Here is an 18,804-nt window from a genome sequence, read left to right as displayed (position 1 = left end):
GCGAGTTCCACCACAGCAGGAGCTACGTAGAAAAACCCTGTCTCGCCGGGCCTGGTGGCACATGCCTTTAATCCCAGCACTCGGGAGGCAGAGGCAGGTCGATTTCTGAGTTCGAGGCCAGCTTGGTCTACAGCATAAGTTCCAAGACAGCCAGGGCTACACCGAGAAACCGTCTCGAGAAAACAAAAAAACAAAAAACCCCAAACAAAACAAAACAAAAAAGCGAGGCTGAGTCTGGATCAAGTTTATTTATTTAACATTGTAACAGTTGTAACAGCAGGAACCAATATCGACTGTTAGGAACACAAAGCAGTTTCCTAACACTGCTCCAACATTCACCTGAGAGTGTCCCGAGGGTGTGGGAGGAGGCAGCCAGCATCCAAGCACCCTGGCTACTTTTGCACAACAGAAATCTACCAACAACAGTGACCACGTGATGGCTTTCAAGATTCATGAAACTCATTCAACGTCAGAGAATTCACACTGGAGAAAAGCCCTATGCTCGGGAAGGTATTTCAATTAATCCCTTCCCCTAGAGCCCTGAAGACCTTTTGGTCAGAATCCTAACCTACAGATAGTATCAGCTCATTCATTTCAAACTCCCCTATTATCTAAGTCATCTGGCTGGTCACAAGGAACGGACGGCCATGGCAGTGCACAAGTGAGGGGTGTGCTGAATGTGGTTGTCTGCTGGGAGAGAGGGCTACAAGAGAAATTGGCAAGAAAAACCATGCAGAGGTGGCCCAGTGCTTCTCATTAGAGAATACACAGAAAAGAAATGCACCCATAAAGGTTGTGGGAGAGGCTTGAACACATCACCCCATGGCTGAGTGGTGTAGCGCCCTCATGTGGAGGAACAGGGAAAAGCTGCTGTTCTCTTCACTGAATTTAAGATAATACTAAGCTAGGAAGGTTTTCTGGGGTGGGGGGAGACTGGTTTAAAGGTATTAGCTGCAGCAGCAAATGGGTATAACTAGGCAAGTCTATGATCCCAGGGGCTCAGCAGGCTAAGCAGGGGGAAAAATGTGAGTCCAAGGCCAGCCTGGGCTACAGAGTGAGATTCAGGCCAGCCTAGGCAACTCAGTAAGACCTAGTCTCAAAATTAAGTCAAAAGAGAGTTGGGGACGTGACTCAGCAGTAGAGCGCCTGCCCAGAATCCCAGTGAGGGGCTGGGGATGTGGCTTAGTGGGAGAGCCCTTTCCAGAATGTGTGAGGTCCAGAGTTCAATCTACATACAGTACCTTATGTAAGTACTGTCATCACATCTGGTGATGGTGGGGCGGGGAGTGTAATTCTTTCACAAGGCACACACACATTTAAACGGTTCCTCTTTGCCCCCAAGCCCGGATTTCATCTCCATGTGTTCTTTTTTTCTCTCTGGAGGCACATCTGCCTTGTTCTCTTTACAGGCTGAGACTCACTTTGCCCGTGAGCTGCTGGCCTTAGCACCTAGACCCAGCTCCTTATACCATGTGGGGTGCACAAGGTATGTACTGAGGGCTGGTGTCAGAATCTGCGTCACAGCTTCTCATTGCCTTAGCTCATGTCTCTCACGGGCACACATGTTCCTGTAAAGCATTAGATAGGTTTGGGCAGGCTAAAGAAGAGATTGTAGAAGCAGCAGGATTTTTAAAGGGCCACAGAGTCCAGAAATCGGGCTGCTTATCCTAGCAAATGTAAGTGAAACTCCTGCAACCCAACACTAGGACTTTTTAGGTCATGGATGCAGGGAAGATACAGATTTGAGTCCTGGCTCCTCCACTCAGGAGTTGCGTGGATCAGAGAGCTGAGGGAAGCTCTCTACATCTATCTCCCTCAGTTGTAACAGGAGGCCACAAAAGACTTATTTCAAAGCTTGTTGAGAAGATTCAATGAGTCGCTGCCTGGGACCCACAGGTCACTGTGAGCACTTGCAAATTAGGTACACTTAAGAGATCCTCTCGCCTGGCGTGGTGGCGAACGCCTTTAATCCCAGCACTTGGGAGGCAGAGGCAAGTGGATCTCTGAGTTCGAGACCAGCCTGGTCTACAAAGTGAGTTCCAGGACAGCCAGGGCTACACAGAGAAACCCTGTCTCAAAAAACCAAACCAAACCAACCAACCAACCAAACAAAAAACCCAAAAAGAGATCCTCTCACACAGATGGGGGATGACAGAATGCCAGTCAGGGACCTCAATGAAGACACAGCTGGCTCAACAGCTGGGAGCCCTGCCGATAACCTCAGACCAGGGAGTAGGGCAATGAGAAACACAGCCCGGGGCCTAAACAGCTTTTGTTTGTTTGTTTGTTTTGAGGAAGGACTTCAACTATGATACCCAGGCTAGTCTCACACTCACTTTGTAGCCAAGGATGACTTTGAACTCTTGGGTGCCCTGCCTTGCTGGGGTTACAGGTGTGTGCTGCCAAGATCAGCAAGGGTGTAGATCTTTACAGGTCTCTAGACTGATGTCTTGAGAAGGCCCCTGGAAGCCCTGCCCACTTTAGAATGAACCTGGATTACCTTTCATCTGTCCCTTCAGAACCTGCACTTTCTCCACCTCTGTCTCTTCTACCCCTTTGTGCTATTTCTTGTTGAATGTGGCTCAGGACAGTCATTCTAGGTCCGACTGGAGACACTGTCCTAGAGACTCAGCACAGATTACATCCTAGCAACTAATTTCCAGCCAGCGTCCGGTACACTGGAGACAACAGATCCCGATGCGGCCTGCCCACATGTTCCCAAGTACTGGGATTACAAGAATGCACCACCACACCTGGTTTCTGAAGAATTGCAAAAGGGAGCCAGGGCTTCTCTGTGCACGCTAGGCAAGCACCTTACCAATTGAGCGACATCTCCATCTCTTAACGTACTTGCTTTAGAAGAAGGTTGGAAGCAGGGCTGTGGCCATAAGGCAACTTGGGATTTAGAGACATTAAGACATTTTCATAGCCAACGAGGAAGGGGAGTTCTATTCTTGGTGGGACCCAGAACTCAGCCGTAGGCGAAAAGGAAGGGCTGTGACCTTCACCTGGGGCCCCCTTGGGGACCAGCTCAGTGTACCCCTTCATGTCTCTATGTTACCTCCAGAAACTGTCTGCCTACTAAGTTCCGAAGTTACCATTTCCCCGACAGGTATAGGACTAGGCAATGCGGGAGCTGAGCCTGCAGACCTCCAAGGTCACCCTGAGGGTGGTCCTCAGTCAGCCTCCCCTGCAAGCTGGGTGTGGTGAGTCAGCACACCCGTGCCCATTCTTGCTTAGTCACCAAGTGCCCCTTCCCAAGGTCATTCCTGCATCCTAGCACAACTCTAATTAATAACATCTTCAAGCAGAGGGGAGGGGACTGGGGCTCCAGCCCCTTTATGGATCTTCTGAGCTAATATGGCTGGGCGGCCTGGTGGCGAGGGTCAGGGCTAGGGTGGAAGGTGTAGCAGTAAGAAATCTCCTACCGCCCTGTGTGAAAACTATCTGGAAACGAAGTTCATCTTCAAAGGCAACTGGCCAGAGCCCATCTCCTATACCACAGAGTCCATAGTGACACACAGCTACTAGGCACGGCCCTTCCCTCAGTGTTGCAGCACTTGAAGACTCCGTGGAGAATGCAAAAGACACTTTCAAATATTGTCTGTCAGGGAAGAAGAAAAAAACAGGTATAAGTAGACCATAGATGAAGAGAGCTTTTTTTTCATTTATTTATTTATTTTTGATTGTGTGGTGGAAGAGTGAAAATGGGTCAGAAGGGAAGGAGGGAGGGAGAGAAGGAGGCCTTCACATGCTGGGATGATCTGTGCCTTGGGAAGGAGGGCAGCCAAATGGGTTAGTGTGTGGTCAGTCGCGGTGTTTTATCCAAAAGACTTTGGTTCTGGCCTCCTATTTTATTCTCAAAGGGCAGTCTGGGAACCCTGCACGGATAGAAAGGGAAACCACGTCACGTCACGTCACGTCACGCAAGCAAGCAAAACCAAAACCAAAACCAAAATTATATGTCTGTTAAGCAAAGCCAAGCCAAGCCAAGCCTGCTACATTCATTCTACAAAGGCTGATAGCCTGCCACCTTGGTCTACGGAGTGAAAACAAGTAGAAGGAGAAAAAAATTAAATATTACTTTGTTAGAACTTTTCTATATTTTAAGAAGCATTACACGGCTTGACATCCAAACTCTCTGGTTCACTAGTGCATCTTCCTGGCATCTCTCAGACAATGCTTCCCAATGCAATGCCTACCTCCTCCATGATTGTTCCCCACTGTGGTGTGTGCATGCATGCGTGCATTCCACAGCACAACCATAAAGACAGACGAGACAGCTAGGGTTATGAAAAACAGAAGGCAGGAGGAATTGGCTGACCTCCTTATCTACATTGTTCCAATGTGCCAGAGGCTGTTCACCTTGGAGACCTGCTGCGGATATGGGTGAAGAGAGCTTTTGTAGACACCAAATCCACACAGAAACTTGTCAATGTATAGGCTCACAGAATCCTGGAGGGCTTTCAGGAAGAGGTGGGCTTTGGGCAGGCTTGAAACATCTGCCTCTTACCTATCATCTCAGCAATCAGTAGGCTGAGGCAGGGGAATGGCAAGTTTGAGACCAGTCTGGGTTATATAGGTGGTCCTGGGCTGTATAAGAAAGGTAGCTAGCTGGTGGCTGGAGAGATGGTTCAGCGGTTCAGACTGCTCTTCCAGAGGTCCTGAGTTCAATTCCCAGCAACCACATGATGGCTCACAGCCATCTGTAATGAGATCTGATGCCCTTTTCTGGTGTGTCTGAAGAAAGCTATAGTGTACTCATATTCATAAATAAATCTTAAAAAAAGAAAGAAAGAAAGAGAGAGAGACAGGAAGAAAGAAACAAAGAAAGGAAGGAAGGAAGGAAGGCAGGCAGGCAGGCAGACAGGAAAGGTAGCTGAAGAAACCAAGGGCGGCAAGCCACATTGCTGCAAGGCTGCTGTGTCAGTCCCTGCACTGAGCTTCTGCCCTGGTTTCTAGATGATGAACTGAGCCTGTGGGACAAATGGCCTCTTTTGTTCCCGAGTTGCCTTCAGTCATGGTATTTATGACAGCAACAGAAAGCAAACCAGGCCTCAGCCTAGTTCTCACGTTGGGCCAGGCTCTACCCAGACATTGGATGGGATTCAGCAGAAAGCCAACACATTCTTGCCGCAGAGGGAATCTTTGTACACTATGAATAAGGGAAAATTTCCATTCACTCCATAATTCATACTGGAGAGGCAGACTCCCAATGAATGCAGGGAGGGAGGACGCTCCTTGGATGGAGGCGAACAGCCATCGAGAGGAGACAAATCACAGGACGGATACAGCACCTGAATAGGCTCGAACCCACGTCAGAGCTCATCACCCTGGAGAAAACGCACATCCTCCTCGTGTGGAAGTGGAGTTCCGAGGGGGCCCCACTGCACCCAGCGTCAGATGAGCCGTTGGGAGCTAAAGCCTTTGAATGGAATGAATCGGGGGTGGCAATGGCTCAGGGGACAAATCAAGTCTTATTCATCAGCTGAAGGTTCCGGCTGGGATGAGGGTGGATGCTCGCTCGTCATCGGTGACGTGACGAGGCTCCGGGGGCGCTCCTATCTCACAAGACGGATACCAAAGAAGTCCCCACCCCCACCCCCAGGACAGTAGTGGAGGGGAGACAGACTTAGAGGGTCATCTTGATGGCTCCCATGCTCGGAGCAGCAGCAAAGACAAGACACAGAGAGCCAGGTGTGCCTACAATCCCAGCACTTGGGAGACTGAGGCAGAAGGGTCATGGGTGAGTGGGGCTGCTTTGGTGGCTTGGTGTGTAAAGGCACTTGCTACCACAAATGACCTCCTACAAGATGACCTCTGACCTCCACACCTATTGTGCCCTACCCCCACACAAATAGCTGTAATAAAAAAGTAGTACAGGTAAATAAATAAACTAATTACTATAAAAAAGAGTTTGGGCCAAGCCTGGGCTACTTAGAACCCCGGCCTCAAAACTGGGAATGTAGTTGAGTTGGTAGAGCGTTTTGTCTACCACTCTACAAACCCTCATAGAACCCATGCTAGCTTCAAAGTAGCCATGCACTTTCTGGAAGGTTCTTCCCTGCCTTTCAGCAGAGAACACCTTTCCAGAAGTCTCTGTGGCTTTCATGGTGTCAGGTGATGTCATTCTCCCCTGAGCTCCCGGCGGCCCAGCACTTCCACTTTCAAAACTAAACAAACCGACTGGCCTGCCTACTAGAAGGGGAGCCCCAGGAGAGCCTGGGTCAGGCTTGCCTGTTCACTGCCCCAGTGCCACAGCGCCTGGCTCCCCCATGAGGCTCCCTGGGTCCTGGGTTCTATCCATAGCACCACATAAACCTGGCACAGCGATGCATCCCTGTGACCTCAGCATCTGGAAGACTGGGACTTCAAGGTCACCTGGGACTTTATAGTAAACAAAGACAGCCAGGGCGAGAAGCAGGCAGGGAGGGTGGAAACAGAAAGGCTAGGTTTAAGGGACACTAGTGTCTTTGGGACAGAGAGCTCCAGATGACACACAGTCCTGCACAGGTGACCCTTGGGGTCCACTAAGAGTCTCCAACCCTGTACATAAGAGAAGAATCTAGGCCTGTGCTTCCCAAAACATCCTTCTCCTGCTGGGCTACATGTCTCCTTCATAGCCTCTCTCTCCTCTTTATTACACAGTAAAATCTCCATCCTTTCGGTGGTTTTTTGAGACAGGGTTTCTCCATGTAGCCCTGGTTGTCCTTGAACTCAGAGATCTGCATGCCTCTGCCTCCCATGTGCTGGGGTGAAAGGTGTGTGCCACCGCCACCGGGCTCTGGGTTCTTTCTTTAGTTCCTTGCCTTGGTCTTGTGAGGGCTCCTGATGCCTCATCCCCAGGAACTCTGCTTGCCTGCGATCAGCAGGAAGGCCTGGCCGCTGTGTGTTCCAGAAGCCGCTGCAGTGGATGGGTTACTTGTAAATATCGTCAGAGCAACCTCTGCTATCTGGTGCTGGGATACAAGACAAAGAAGAAGGAAGGGCCAAGTACAAGTGGCCAGGTGGTCTTGGAGTTCTAGGGGGGTCCCTGTGTTCAAAGGTGTCCAAAAAGGGTTTAGAAGAAAGAACTGCAGAAGTTGGGCCTGGTGGCTGGCAATGTCAGGCTGTGCTTGGTTTCCCTGGAAGCTCAGCTACGGACTCTCTACACATCAGAAATAAAATGGGGTGTGGTGATGCAGGCCCGTCATTCCAGCATTATGGAAGCTGAGGCAGGAGGATCTTAGTTCCAGGCCGGCCTAAGCTGTACAGTCAAATGTGGTGGCTCAAGACTATAATCCTAGCATTTAGGACTGTATTGGGAAGAGGAGCAGGGTTCAAAGCCACAACCAGCTATGTCGTGAGTTTGAGGCTAGCATGGGTTATGTGAGGCCCTATTTAAAAAACACAACAAAAAGCAGACACAACATAGCCTGTGAGAGGCAGAGCCCAAACTGGAAGTTCCTGAAGTTGCATCTACCTTAGACTAAACCACATGGTCTTTCAATCGCCACAAGGGACAAAGGGCAGAACTGGTAACACCACTACTCGGGATGTGTTTCTAGAGACTCTGGGGACATCGGAAAGCCATGTGAATGGGAAGGTCAAGGCTGAAATGGTCACGCACCCACTTAGCACACCTCTCCCGAGCCTCACGGAGCCTCACGAGGGAGCCAGGCGCCGTGGCACTGGGGCAGTGAACAGGCAAGCCTGACCCAGGCTCTCCTGGGGCTCCCCTTCTAGTAGGCAGGCCACCAGTTTGTTGAGTGTTTTGAAACTGCAAGCGCTGGGTCCTGGGAGCTCGGGGGGAGAATGATCTGACACTATGAAAGCCACGGAGACTTCTGGAAAGGTGTTCTCTGCTGAAAGGCAGGGAAGAGCCTTCCAGAAAGTGCGTGGAGCAGCCCATGTTGACACAGAGGAAGCAGGTATGGCTATCTCACTGTATGAGCCCTCATGCCCACTCCCAAGGTGGTTTCTTATTGGTACAGAGAGCAGGCTGAGTGGGGAGTGGCTCAGGGTGACCTGGATAAAACACTCACTGGTTTCTTTCTGTCCCCTGGAGGGGGCAGGAAAAGCTGGTGAGGTTTAAAGCAGGCTTTGTGAGGGACATTCATGGACAAATATCGCCCTCTTGTGGCTGAGAGCAGTATTGCCTAGACGAGCAAGACTGGGCCTGCTGATAGTCTTTTCTAGTAACCCCATGCCAGGGTTTAGTGGCCTGAGAATCCTCTAGGGTGATCAACGGGGAAAATACATAAATAAACACATACATGCATGTTCATCTAGTCAGCAGGTGTTCCACAGGTATTCAAATGTCCACCCATGGTTCTTGTAAAATAGCAACAGTAAAAAGTTTTCTCACACTAATATTTTAGCTTTTGTTCATAACAGGGGAAATGTAATACAAGAGTAAAAAAGAAGAAAAACGGACCGGCGAGATGGCTCAGTGAGCAAAGGCACTTGCTGAGAAAAGTCTGACAACCTGAATTTGATACCAGGACCCACAGTAGAAAGAGTCAACTCCCAAAAGCAAGCATGTGCTAAGCCTGCAGACACACACACACATACAGAAACACACAGACACACACACTCACAGAGACACACACACACACACACACATACATACAGAGACACACACACACAGACACACACAGAGAGACACACAGACACACACACATATATACAGAGACACACAGACACACACACAGAGACACACACACACATACAGAGACACACAGACACACACATAGACACATAGACACACAGACACAGACACACACAGACACACACAGACACACACACATACAGAGACACACAGACACAGACACAGAGACACACACACACATACAGAGACACACAAACACACACACACAGACACACACATATATACAGAGACACACAGACACACACACACACACACACACAGACACACACCCACAGAGACACACAGACATATACAGTCAGACACACATATCCCCCTCCCAAACACACAAAGACACACAGACAGACAGACACACACACACCCCTCCCAAACACACAAAGATAAGAAGCAATAGAGCAGTGGCCCAAGGGGGTACCTAGGAAGGAGCTAGGCTGCTGTAATGTGAGCCGGTTGATGCTGGCAACGAACCACTATTCAGGTGGCTTCCAGCTTCCTTCCACACCAGGCTGGCCACAAATCTACTCGGGGGCTGGGAATCCAGACTGACGGTTGCCCACTGGTCCTCTCTGGTTAGTTCCTTGGGTCCCTTCAGCTCACACACCTGCTGAGAGGAGGGGCTGCCTTTCCTACAAAGTTACAGGGATGATTATGTAAACTATAAACAGTGTGCTGTTGCAGCCAGGTGGTGGTGGCACAGCCTTTAATCCCAGTACTTGGAAGGTAGAGGCAGGAGCTCTGTGAGTTCCAGAACAGGCGGGGCTACAGAGAAACCCTGTCCCCACCAAAAAAAAAAAAAAGTGCTGTTGCAGAAATGTGTGTGTGCAAGAGAGAGGAGAGGGAGAGAGCGGGGAGAATGAATATAAAACACATAAATAAACAAGGGCTACATCGAAACAAGCTTGTCCAAGCTTAGCTGTACACTGAGACTCAAGTCTAAATTGTGAAGTGAGTCAGAGTCTCATCACGCCTTTGGGAACTGGGAGCCAAGGCCAGGTTTCCATGCCCAACCCTTGCTAGCCCCTATCAGCATATCAGCTTGGTCATTCAGAGGGCGTCTTCTTGGATCAGAGGGCTTGGGTCAATCTTCCATCAGGGTGGACCAGCAGTGGCACAGGGCCAGGTACAGTACAAGGGACAGGGACTTCTGATGCTTGCAGTCCTGTCATCTGAGGTCTCTGGTCTGCCATTATGCCTGGCTTCCATCAATCAATCTCTCTCTCTCTCTCTTCCCCCCTCCTTCTTCTCCTCGTCCTTTTCCTCCTCTTCCTTCTCTTTTTTTCTTTGAGACAGGGTCACCCTATGCCACTCTGGCTGGCCTAGAACTCACTATGAAGATCAGGCTGGCCTTGAACTCACAGAGATCTACCTTCCTCTGTCTCCCAAGTGCTGGGACTGCAGGAACACAGCACCATACCCGGCTCTTAAGCATCCAGCACGGCGATGGTCTTTTATATAAAGTCTCTCTCTGAAAGCTCCCTGCGGATAGGCGCAGCTTCAAGTCAACCCTCTGATGAGCCTGCAAACTGTGAATGGGGGGTTCCAGGGGCTGACCACAAACATGGGGTTTCCACGTGCAGAGCACCCCGTGGGTTACTCCCAAGTGTGGTTTCCTGCTGGGTCAGACAGCATTAGGGGAGAAGGACTTCCCACAATCTGTGGACTTACTGTGTGAATCTGAGACGTCCTCACATTCTGAATGATCAGTCCCTGGCTTGTGCTGCTGTTTTTAGATTTATTTTTCTGTGCTAGGACACATGAGTGCCGGTGTTTGAGAAAGCCAGAAGAGGGCATCAGAGTGGCCGTGAGCTGCCCATGGTGGGTGCTAGGAATCAACTTCAGGTTCTCAGCAAGAGCAGGAGCTCTCACTGCCTACCCATATCTCCAGCACCTTACGGGGCTACATTGAAGGCTGTGGAGTTTTCAGTTGGAGGGGCCTGGTCTGTGCTAAGTTACTCTGGGCAGGCCTTCGAGGATTCCCCTCACGTCTGGTCCCAGTCTATTCTGTCTCTTCCTTCTCTACCACTATGTGAGAAGTCTTTGCCACGTACTCCTGTTGCTGTGAGCTCTGTAATGCCCTCCCTGGTATGACGGACCGAACGAACCCTTCAAGCCAGCGGTTCTCAACCTTGCTAATGCTGTGACCTTTAACTCCTGGTGTGCTGACTCACCCCGAACCATAAAGTTACTGTCATTGCTACTTCATAACTGTAATTTTGCTACTGTTATGAATCGTAACTTAAATATCTGTGTTTTTTGATGATCTGAGGTGACCCCTATGAAAGGGTCATTTGACCCAAGGGTTCACGACCCACAGGTTGAGAACTGCTGCTCTAAACCACAAACCTAAAGAAACCCTTCCTTTCTTTAGCTGCTTCCTGTCAGACAGTACATTCTAAATCTCTCTCTTTCTATGTATGTGTGTGTGTGCGCGCCATTGTGTGTGCAGGTGACCTCAAAGGCGGGAAAAAGGGTGTCAGATCCTTTGGAGATGGAGTTATTATTATAGGTGGTTGTAAACTACCCAGTGTGGGCGCTGGAACTCAAACTTGGGTCCTCTGCAAGAGTAGCAAGTTCTCTTAACCACTGAGCCATCCTACCAGCCCTGTAGGATTCTGGCTGCGGGGATGAAGGAAGTAAGTGGCTCGGCGCTTTCTCTCCCAGGCATTGGAGGGGCAGTACCCCTGAGAGGCAGAGCCAGCTTTGGCAGCCAAGCTGTCCAACAGAACCCCTCCCTCAGACCCTCTAATGCCTTAGGCACACTGTCATACGATGGGTCTTCTGACTGGAACAAGGAACTCACCTGGACTGTAAGCTGGGTCCCTCTCATGTCCTTCAGAGTTCTTCCCTCTTCTTTCCTGCTTGGATCCTGAGGCCAACGGAAGGGGAATGAACACACTGCGATGTTCTTCGGCAGGGGTGCGCGAGGCTTCCTCAGAGGGCTGCTTCAGGTCCCTTCACAGGATTAACTTTCAGACAGCTGCCAAGGCGAACTCTTAAAAACATAGAGGATTCAAATGTTACCTCAACAAAGAGGTCCATGAGCCCGCCTTTCCCCCCTGGACCCAGAGTACCTGTTGCATACAGTACAACAATGAGGTCAAAGTTGTATCATCTTAAGGGATCAGGGTTTTTGTTGGTTCATTTGTTTATTTGTTTATTTATTTACTTTTTTATTTTTAAAGATTTATTTATTTTATGCATGTAAGTATAAGTATACTTCCGCTGTCTTCAGACACCAGAAGAGGGCATCAGATCCCATTACAGATGGTTGTGAGCCACCATATAGTTGCTGGGAATTGAACTCAGGACCTCTGTAAGAGCAGTCAACGGTCTTAACCGCTGAGCCATCTCTCCAGCCCCCGTATGTATGTATGTATGTATGTATGTATGTATGTATGTATTTTATTTTGGTTTTTCGAGACAGGATTTCTCTGTGTAGCCCTGGCTGTCTTGGAACTCACTCTGTAGACCAGGCTGGCCTCGAACTCAGAAATCTGCCTGCCTCTGCCTCCCAAGTGCTGGGATTAAAGGTGTGCGCCACCATGCCCGGCGTATGTATTTATTTATTTAAGACAAGACCTCCTGTAGCCCAGGCTGGCCTTTAACTCTCTACAGCTAAGGATGATGCTTTTTTTTTTTTCCTTTTTAAAAATAGTGTTTCTCTGGGTAGCCCTGGCTGTCCTGAAACTTACCTGAAACTTGTAGACCAGGCTGGCCTCAAACTCAAGAGATCTGCCTGCCTCTGTCTCCCAAGTGCACCACCACGTCCAGCACCAAGGGTGATCTTGAGCCCCCACTCCTTGCACTCGGACTGCAGGTGTGTGCCACCTCACTCCGCTTACATGCATCACAGGAGGAACCCAGGGACTCACGCTGGATCAGCGCTCTACCGATTGAGCCATAGCCCCAGCCCTTAGATATTTAGTGATCCATCCGTCCTATGCCACAGCCACAGCAAAAGATGATGGACACCTTTCTTGTTTTGTTTGTTTGAAACTAGGCATCACTGTGTAGCCTTGGCTGGCCTGGACCACTCTAGGTAGACCAGGCTGACCTTGAACTCCCAGAGATCTGCCTGCCTCTGCCTCTGAGAGCTAAGATTAAAGGCACAGTCGACCATACCTTTTTAGAAACAGACTACTTTTCTAAATTATTGATTTGTGTGCATTTGTGCCTGGGTGTCTGTATAGAGGCAGGGTCTGGGGTTCATGATGTCTCAGCTAGGTTGAGAGCTGACAAGTCCCAGCAATCCCCCTGTCTCTGATCCCTTCCATGGGGCTAGGGTAGGTGCTGGGCTCTGAACTCTGGTCCTTATGACTGAATGATAAGAACTGTTAACCTCTGAGTTGTCTTTCCAGGAACTTTTTTTTTTTCCAACTCCTGATCTTCCTGGCTTATCGCCCAAGTTACAGGACAACCCTGGGGCAGCACCACACCTGGCTGAGGGTTAAAGCAGGTTGTAAACCAAGTCTTAGTGAGATTACAACTTATCTTCATTTTCTTTTCTAGGTTCATTTGGTTTCTTTTAAACCCATGGGAGAGCTCCCCCGCTAGGGTTTCACACTCCTGGTGGGGGCAGGTTGGGGGGGGGTACGGGATGAGGAAGGAGGAGAGGTCTGAGGTGAGGGAGGTGTGAGGGGTTTGGGTGGAAGAACTTGAGCTCTGCTAGCGGCTGAGTGGAAGGTGTGGCTGGCACGCGCTGGGGAGGCTGCCTGATGGGGTGTTGGTGAGTGATCCCCAAGGGCAGAGTCCTGGTAGGCTGTCAGGGAACAGCAGCTATGTGAGACAGGGTGGAGCACTGCTCAAGGCCTAGGAGGACTCTGGCAGAGGCTGTGGCTGCCGTGTGGAGAGGTCTGGGTCAGCTGCAGGACAATCAAGGGCAAGCAAGGGGGGTGGGTATGGTAAGCTGGGCTTGACACTGCTGCTGGGCAAAGAGCAAATACAGATCATACATAGGAACGAGCCGAGTGTGTGGCTCACGCTCGTGACCCCACGCCTCAGGAGCTGAGGCTAGATAATTACTAGTTTCGGGTCAACCTAGTCTACACAGCAAAGCCCTGTTTCCAAAACAAAACAAACCCTAAAAACAACAAAACAAAACAAAACCAACAAAAAAACAAAAAGAAAAAAAAAACCCAAATCACATATAAACTATAATAAAAAAGAACTTCTGTACGTTAAGCACTCTGTAATCTAGAAAGTTCTTTTAACTTACTACTTATTTAATATATTATCTAGGCACAAGATCAAACCCAAGGCTTTGTGTGTACTAGGCAGGGGCTCTACCACTGAGCCACACCCCAGCCCCTCACTAGGGGATTCTAGGCAGGGGCTCTACCACTGAGCCACGCCCCCAGCCCCTCACTGGGGGGTTCTAGGCAGGTGCTCTACCACTGACCCACACCCCAATCCTTGTGTGTTATTTTATCTGATATTCATACATAGAGAAACAGAGGCTCAGAGAAGTTCCAGAACTTGCCCCAGCGTGTCCTGCTATGCACAGGGAGCCAGAGCCCGATTCTAGCTAGTGACTGTGCATCACTGGGCTGGGCAGGTAGACAGTGGTTCTGGTCAATGACACTAAAGTCATTGAGAAGCTGGAGATTTCTCACACCCAGTGACGAGTACACGTGCTGCTCAGCACTGAACAAGAGTCCTGGCTGCGTTATGTGCTGAACCACAGGCTGGTCCCGAGAGGGTTCGGCTCTGGTGGCTCTCATCTAGCTTTGTCTCTGACAGAGTTTCACTATATAGGTCAAACTGACCTCAGATTCCCGTCAGTGCCCTTACACCTGACTCCCAAAGTGCTGGGTCACAGCTGTGAAACCCCAGCTCGAGTCTGCTGTGTCCAAGCCCCAACCCCTCTCTCTCCCTGGGAAAGGCTCTCCTGTGTATTCTTTAGAAAGGAGCTGGCTAGCACACAGGAAAGTCACTGGACACTGAGTCCAGGCACTGTGAAGCAAAGGAGAGATACCGTTGTCCACAAACCTGCTCCTGAGCCACAACGTGGGTTGGCTAGGAAGCCATTGGATGATAACCAAGAAGAGTGTAATAGAGGTCTTAAAGCAACTCTTCAGGGGCTACAGAGGACACAGCCACATAAAGCTAACAGACAGGAGAGCCTCCATACTCCGGTGATCTCCTCAGGACCTTTTGTGAGGACCACAGCAGGCTCCATACAGACTCAGAGTTTGAAGTGGGTGGAGGGTCCAACTGACTTTCAGCCTAGGGCAAAGCGGGCACAGACTCCTGTGGGTCCTGCTCTTACCAGCGTTCCAAGATCACATCTGAAGCTGACGACGCGGATCGTGTTTCCATGGCAGAGGCGCCGCATGTTCCAGAAGCTTCCTGAACTGCAGACCACGGGGAATGGCAGAACTTCAGGAGCTCTAGAAGAAACAAGGGTCATCAGGTGGATATGTGGCCCTTTCCCCGCCCTTTCCTCTTAATCTTTCCTCCTCTTTCATGATTTAGCTGGGCAAGTCCTTGAATTACAGGCTTATGACGCTGAGGGGGTTTTGTTTGTTATGTAGCCCAGGCTGGCCTCACACACACTATGTGACTCCCGATCCTCTCACCTCCACTCTGCAGTGCTGGATTCCACGCAGGCACCGTTTCACCCAGTACATGTGGAGCCCAGAGCTTTGTGTACGCTAGGCAAACTCTGACTGCACCACATCCCCAGCCCTGCTGCTTCTTTTAAATTCTTGTTAGATCCAAACATAGACCAGGCTGGCCTCAAATTCACAGAGCTCCGCCTGCCTCTTGTCTCCCAAGTGCTGGGATAAAAGGTGTGCACCACAACGCTTAGCTTGCTTTTGTTGTTTCTGAAAGGGCCTTTCCACATAGCCTTTACTGGCCTGGTTCTTACTGTGATAGTCAGGCTGATCTTGAACTTGTGTCAACTTCCCACTTGTGCTCCTGGGATAAGGAGTGTGCCACTGGGCTCCCCACTCCCAACCCCCACTGCAGTGTATTTTTCTTGAATATTTCCTTTTCATTATGTTATGTGTATGTTTGTGTGAACATATGCATGTGTGCTTAGGCGCCCATGGAGTGCAGAAGAGGGCGTCAGATCCCTTGGATGTGGAGTTACAAGTGGTTGTCAGCCACCCAGTGTGGATGCTGGGATCTGAGCTCAGGTCTCCAGCACAAGCAGCCCAGCAGGGGTGGCGCACACCTTTAATCCCAGCACTTGGGAGGCAGAGGCAGGTGGATTTCTGAGTTCAAGGACAGCCTGGTCCACAGAGTGAGTTCCAGGACAGCCAGGGCTACACAGAGAAACCCTGTCTCAACAAAACAAAACCACAAACAAAAAAACACAAAGAAAACCAACCAAACAACAAAACAAAAAACCAGCTTTCTGGCTAGATAGTAAATGTTAATATACTACAAATACCTACCACTAAATAATAATAAAAGTTATAGTCTTCTATAAATTATTAAAGACAGGGCTCCAGTAGGTTTAGTAGAACACTTGCTTTGTATGTGAAAGTCCCTGGATTCAATTCCTACACTGAAAGGGGAGGGGAGGATATAAAGGAAAAATCCTTCCAAATTTTATCTCCCAGACGTAATCTAAATTAAAATTATTCAAAATTTAATATTATAGCTTGAAAAACCAGAGCGCTTTAAAGGAAATGCCATCTGCATACATGTAAAGGAAGCGCATTTGGTTTGGGTGTGGGCTGAGTTGGGAGACTCAGGACCCATGTACAAACGAAGGCTGGTGTTTATATTTGCGCAGGTGCATGTGGTGGCCAGAGGTCAACCAACCTTAGGTGACCTTCCAAAGTCACTGTCCACTTTGTTTTGTGAGACCTGGTCTCTTGATATCCTAATTCATGATCCCTCATTTGACTGGGGCGGTTGGCCAGCCAACTTCCCCAGCAGGACGTGGGGGTGACAAGTGTGGCCCACTGTACCTTGCTTTGTTCCGTGTGTGGGTGCTGGGGATTGACTCTGACGTCAGGCTGTCCGGCTCGGTGGTAAGCACCTTTACATGGCTGGTCCTTTCACTCTCCCACTCTTCTTTTTTTTTTTAGTGATGGAAGGGGACAAGGTTTCACTATGTAGCCCTGCCTGGTCTGCATCTTGTTATGTAGATCAGGCTAGCCTCAAATTAGTCTTGACTTCCCCGTCTCTACCTTGTGAGCACTGGAATCGCACGCATGTGCAACCAGCCTGGCTATTTATTTATTTTTAATCATGATTTCCCTAAAGTCTGTAATCCCAGGACTGGGGGAAGCTGAGGCAGGAGGATGACTATAAGTTCCAAGCCAGCCTAGGGTTACATATACAGACCTTATTTCAAACAAAACCAAGATAGGTGGTGAGATAGCTCAGCAGGTAAATGTGATCACTCACTGCATCACATGAGTGCAATCCCCCAGACCCACGTGGCAAAAGGAAAGGATCAATTTCTGAACCCAGAAAGTTTTCTGACCACTACATGCCCTCCCCCTAAATACATACGGCAACAACCAAAACAAACATCAGACTAAAAACAAACAAAACAGAAAACAACAAAATCCCCCCAAAACAAAACAAAAACCAACCAATCAAACAAAAGCACCCGCCAGCCTTGTCATTTACTGGAGTATCAACGCGTTTGCTCTTAGGAAGCAGTGAAGCTTCCGAGGGCAAACACTGCTAGGTACTGCAGATCTGTGTCTGTCGGCCCCAGCTAGACCATGGATGAGGGGTACCTTATCGACTCTAACCCCAGCTCCCTCTTCTTTAATAGTGGAGGGCTGTGGCTGTGGCAGCACCCATCACTACTTATTGTGTGTGGTGTATGCATGCTGACATATGCTTGAGAGCTCGTGTGCAACTGCAGGGGCCACAGGAAGTTATTACTCCCAGCTTCATTCCCCAGAGCCAGGGTCCGTCTCTGAACTTGAAGGTAGACTAGGCTGGCGGCTAGGGTCTCTGATCCCACATGTTGGTTGTGTCCCTGTCTCCCTGCTGGGGATTCGAGCGGTTTCTCAAGGTTGCAAAAGCTCTCTTACCCCTGTGTCATCTCCCCAGCCCATGGACAGCACCTAATTGCTCCGATCACCAGGATCCATTCTGCTATTCCGGACAACGTGAAGGAACTAGACGGTTAACCCAGAGTCACATCACCGGGGGGGGGGGGGGGGGGGTTTCAGGACTGGAGAGGTGGCCTGCGCCCCCACCCACCCCCACCCCCCGGCTCAGGGCTGGGCTTCCCGCGCATCCAGTCCCAGGTCTTGTCCTGATTTCCCGGCTGAAAATCCTCACCGTGGAAGGCTGAACCGAGCCGCGAACACATGAGGAGCCCCGGTTCCCGCCTCAGACCTGCAACTAACGACAGCTTGCTCGCGCCTAACTACATTTCCCAGAGTTTTCAGCGGCAAGCCGTTAGCGGGGCTCGCGACAGAAAATTCATTGGCGCCGAGGTGGTGGTGGCCGGTGACCAGCAAGGTGAATACGCAGATCTGTCGCTAACCCTCACACCTTTCACCCTGTCTACGCGCTCGCCACCACCTGATGCTCACTTCTGGTGTGGGAGGAGGCAGAGCAAGACAAGCCGTTGCCTGGAAAGGAACCAGAACTACAACTCCCAGAATGCTTCGGCATGGACAGCCTCCTGCTTCTCCGAGTAGCCCTAGAAACCGTTGTAGTTGCCACAGAGACTATTCTCAGATTATTTGGGCTCTGCAAGCCAGCGAGCGAAGGAGCAGAAGCCAGATTAGGGGAACGATAAAGGACAAAAGACGATATTTGACTTAAACAATGCTGACGAATACATTGCCATTTTTTCTTCCCACGGATGATCAGGGCCAGAGCAAAGGGCGAACAGCCTTCTAGGAAATGCAGAGAAGCTGCCACAGGAGCTATGGGAAACGTAGTCCATTGATTACTAGCCACGCCTTTAAGGAGAATTCAAACACAGTATTTGCCTTATAAGTACTTAAATAGTATTTAGAAAGTCCCTTTTTTATATTTACCCTCGGAGCCGTTTCAGACACTGCATATCCTAAGTGGAGCTTGTACCTGGCTAGCCTGTCTTCAGCCATCTTCCTTTAAGGTTTGTTGTACACAAAAGTAGACCAAAGGAACCTGTGGCTATTACGATTAATACATACTTCATAAATGTGATGGTTTGTATATTCTTGGGCCAGGGAGTGGCA

At 49.7% G+C, this 18,804-nt stretch overlaps 1 long non-coding RNA gene across 1 annotated transcript; it reads right to left on the bottom strand.

Annotated features, from left to right (window-relative positions):
* Positions 1–233: 233 nt before the first annotated feature.
* Positions 234–18,197, bottom strand: 4933404O12Rik (RIKEN cDNA 4933404O12 gene). The gene is made up of 4 exons (NR_015555.1): positions 17,912–18,197; positions 14,916–15,036; positions 11,448–11,639; positions 234–3,604 (listed from the first exon to the last, which is right to left on the bottom strand). It is a non-coding gene; the product is annotated as an RIKEN cDNA 4933404O12 gene (long non-coding RNA).
* Between the last annotated feature and the right edge of the window lie 607 nt (positions 18,198–18,804).

This window comes from Mus musculus, chromosome 5 (assembly GCF_000001635.26).
Source record: "Mus musculus strain C57BL/6J chromosome 5, GRCm38.p6 C57BL/6J".
Taxonomy (NCBI): domain Eukaryota; kingdom Metazoa; phylum Chordata; class Mammalia; order Rodentia; family Muridae; genus Mus; species Mus musculus.
This window is presented reverse-complemented; position numbering and strand designations above follow the sequence as displayed.